We start from the raw sequence: 4,625 nt of genomic DNA, 5'->3' as shown, positions 1-4,625 counted from the left end.
AATCTACTAAATTGTTAGTAGAAATTTTTTTTCAATTTTTTATTTAAATTCTGATTAGTTAGCATATAGTATAATATTGATTTCAAGAGTAGAATTGAGTGATTCATCGCTTACATATGATACCCAGTGTTCATCACAAGTGCCCTCCTTAATGCCCACCAGTCGTTTAGCCTATCCCACACCCACCTCCCTCTATCAACCCTCGGTTTGTTCCCTGTCATTAAGAGTCTCTTATGGTTTGTTTCCCTCTCTCTTTTTCCCCCATCGCATATGTTGATCTGTTTTCTTCCTTAAATTCCACATATGAGTGATATCATATGGTATTTGTCTTTCTCTGACTAACTTCACTTAGCATAATACTCTCTAGTTCCATCCATTCATTGCAAATGCCAAGATTTCATTCTTTTGACGACCAAATAATATTCCACTGAATATATATACCACATCCTCTTTATCGATTCATCAGACAATGGACATTTGGGCTCCTTCCATGATTTGGCTATTGTTGATAATGCTGCTATGAACATCGGGATGCATGTACCCCTTGGAATCAGTGTTTTTGTATCCTCTGGGTAAATACCTAGTCGTGAAATTGCTGGGTTGTAAAGAAAATTTAAAAAACAAATTATGGGAGAAAATTTTCCAAGCTTGGCAAAAAGACAGATAAACCTAGACTCAAGGTGAGTCGACCCCGAATAAAATAAACTGAAAGAAATTTATACCAAGGCACATCATAATCAGACTTCAGAAAATGAAAGACAAAGAAAAGTTCTTGAAAGCACAGAAAAACAATAACTTGTCTATAAGGGGAAACAATTCAAATCAAAGCAAATTGTTATCAGAAACCACTGAGGCCAGAAGGAAGTGGCGTTTGTCAAATGCTGAAAGAGTAACTGTCAGCCTGAGCCCTACGACCATTTGTATTCATTGCATTATTAACTTAGCTCCACATTCTGTCTTGTTCTCTACTTAATTGGCTTTGCCCTTTCCACTCCTACTCCTTGTTTACCCACTGATTGTAGAAACCTAATGGGGACGAGATGGTAACATTGTCTTGATGTATCTGATCATACCAGGTCCCAAATAGCGCCTCATTGTCTGGAGGTAAGCTCGCCTCCACATTGTTTCAGGTCCCCTAACCCTCCTCTCCTGTATGCAAGCTGCCCCAGGGCTCGACAGGGCAAGGCAGCTTTGGGAATGATCTCCTGCCTTCTTTTTGGGCTGCCCTTCGGATAATAAAGCTTTCCTTGCTTCAAAACCAGCGTCTCAGACATTGGCTTACTGTGCCTTGGCGGGCACCGACAAGTTTGAGTGTGGTTCACAAACCTGGAATTCTCTATTTGGTGAAATTACTCTTTAGGAATGAAATAAAAATAAAGACATTCTCCTGCTCACGCTGTCTCTCTCTCTCTCTCCTAGAAATAAATAAAACATAAAAAAAAAAAAAAAAAAAGACATTCTCACTGAAGGCAAACGAAGAGCATTTGTTAGCTAAAGGAAGTTTTTGAAGCAGGAAGGAAATGTGTCAGATAATAGATTTATTTACTCGTTTATTGTAGAAAACAGGTATATAGTAGAAAATAGAAAAAACAAACATATTGCTCTCTGCTCCCTGTTCCAGGCACAGAGATCCTAAAACCATTGTAATTTCTTAACTGATAAGCAGTATCTTTTGTTCTAATAGCTGGTCTTTGACCCCCGTCCTTGACAGACAGAGTTCCTAAATCCCTGGGAATTTCCTAGGTGATGGCAGTGTCTTTTATTCTAATGAGGTGACTCTTGGTGGGCTCCTGGATGGGGCCTGGCCACCAGAAAGACCAAGTCACGATTAGAAGCTTGGAAATCTCAGTCCCACCTCTCATTCTCCGAAGAGGGGAGAGGGGCTGGAAATGGAGTTAATGATCCATCATTCCTACGTGATGAAGCTGCCATAAATCCCAAAAGTACAGGTTTCCGGGAGCTTGTGGGTTGGTGAAAACATGGAGGTGCTAAGAATGGCACACCCCTTCCCACATATCTTGCCCCAGGCAGTTCTTCCATCTGCACGTTCATATGGATCTTTTATCATGTCCTTTTTTTTTTTTAACTTACATCCAAGTTGGTTAGCGTATAGTGCAGCAAGGATTTCAGGAGTAGATTCCAGTGATTCATCCCCTACACATAACACCCAGAGCTCATCCCATCAAGTGTCCTCCCTAATGCCCCTTGCCCATCAGCCCATCCCCCCACCCACAACCCCTCCACCAACCCTGTTGTTCTCTATATTTAAGAGCCTCTTATGTTTTGTTCCTGTTATTATATTATTTTTGCTTCTCTGCCCCTATGTTTATCTGGTTTGCATCTTAAATTCCACATAGGAGTTAAGTCCTATGATATTTGTCTTTCTCTAATTTCGTTTAGCATAATACACTCTAGTTCCATCTACGTTGTTGCAAATGGCAAGATTTCATTTTTTAAAAAATTTTTTAATGTTTGTTTATTTTTGAGAGAGAGAGACAGAAACAGACAAAGACAGAGCATGAGCTGGGGAGGGGCAGAGAGACAGACACAGAATCCGAAGCAGGCTCCAGGCTCTTGAGATGTCAGCGCAGAGCCAATGTGGGGCTCAAACTCACAAGGTGAGATCATGACCTGAGCTCAAGTCAGACATTTAACTGATTGAGCCACCCAGGCGTCCCAAGATTTCATTCTTTTTGAAGGCCAAGTAATCCTCCATTGTGTATATATATACATCTTTATCCATTCATCTGTTGATGGATATTTAGGCTCTTTCCATATTTTGGCTATTGTTGATAGCACTGCTATAGACATTGGGGTACATGTGCCCCTTCAAAACAGCATACCTGCATCCCTTGGATAAATACCTAGTAGTGCAATTGCTGGGTCATAGGGTAGTTCTATTTTTAATTTTTTGCAGAACCGCCATACTGTTTTCCAGAGTGGCTGCACCAGTATACCCTTTTATAATAAACTAACTGGTCAACAGTAAGTAAGCTGTTTTTCTGCATTCTGTGAGCTGCTCTAGCAAATTAATCTCACTCAGTGATGGCATTGTGGGAACTTGATTCACAGCTGATCACTCAGAAACACTGGTGACAACCTGACTTGCAACTGGCATGTAAAGGAGGGTGAGGGCAGCTTTGTGGGCCTGAGCTCCTAACCTGTGGGCTCTGACCCCATCCTCTAGTAAAGCATATCAGGATTGGGTTAAATTGCAGGACATCTGAAATGTCTGGGGAAGGAAAACCCCCACAAGTCTGGTGTCAGAACTGCTGTATGGCAGTAGAGGAGATACGCAGGACAACTGGGTGTTTTCCCTACTCAGAGTGGTAACAGAAAGACTCCTGGAATTTCAGGAAAGAAGAAAAAACAATCGAGGGGTGCCAGGGTGTGGCTCAATTGGTTGAGGGCCCAACTCTTGATTTCAGCTCAAGAGAAATGTGTGAGATAATCGATTTACTTACTTATTTATTGTAGAAAACAGATATATAGTAGAAAATAGAAAAAACAAACATATTGCTCTCATGATCCCAGGGTCCTGGGGTAGAGCCCCCACACCCCCCACCCCCATGTTGAGTGTTGAGCATGGAGCCTGCTTGAGATTCTCCCTCTCTCTCTCCCCTGCCCCTTCCCCCATTCATGTTTTCTCTCTCTCTAAAATAAAAAATTAAACTAAAAAAAAAAAAAAGAAGAAAAAGAAACAACTGAAAGAATAAAAATTTGAGAAGGGGCTCCTGGTTGGCTCAGTCAGTAAAGCATGTAATTCTTGATCTTGGGTTCATGAGTTTGAGCCCCGTGCTGGGGACAGAGTTCACTTTAAAAAATAACAAAATTTTAATATGGGTATACAATAGGCTTTTTTTTCTTCTTGAGTTTTCCATACTATGTTTGATGGTTAACACAAAAAATATAATAATATGGTTCTAAATGTAGAGAGAGGAAATTTAAACACAATTACAGAATTAGGGGAAGGTAAGGGATTTAAAGGGCAGGTAAAGGGATTTAAAGTTTCTACACTTCCAAGTGGTAAAACGTCAACCCCAGCAGACTGGTGAGGAGTGGCACGTGCACATGTAAAACCTTTACAGCAACTACTAAAACAGCAAAAACAAAAAGGTTTAAAAAGAGAATTTCTAGAGTCAAAAAGAACAGGGTTTGTCCATTTTCCTCTATTTTCTAGCTGTGTGACTCTAGTCAAGTACTTACCTGCTCTGTAAAATGAAGTTAATAACATTCATTTTGGATACATCGAAGTTGATATATATTAGCTTTAATTATTATAGCAATTATTATTTGGCATATTATTTTGATTAGATCAGGCTATAATAAGCCCTGTCTTCCTAATCCATTTGCTTTTGCTAGTTTATTTTATTTTTAATGTTTATTATTTTTGAGAGAGAGAGCGTGCGCGAGCAGAGAGAGAGGAAGACATAGAATCTGAAGCAGGTTCCAGGCTCTGAGCTGTCAGCACAGAGCCCCATGAGGGGCTGGAACTCACAACCGTGAGATCATGACCTGAGCTGAAGTCGAACGCTTAACCAACTGAGCCACCCAGGCGCCCCTGCTTTTGCTAGTTTAAATGAATATTTAAAGTAGTCTTGAACTAAAATATGTATGTGTGGTTC

This window comes from Hyaena hyaena, unplaced genomic scaffold (assembly GCF_003009895.1).
Source record: "Hyaena hyaena isolate Hyena2069 unplaced genomic scaffold, ASM300989v1 scaffold_57, whole genome shotgun sequence".
Lineage (NCBI taxonomy): Eukaryota > Metazoa > Chordata > Mammalia > Carnivora > Hyaenidae > Hyaena > Hyaena hyaena.
The sequence above is the reverse complement of the archived record's forward strand: the minus strand, read 5'-3'. Positions refer to the sequence as shown.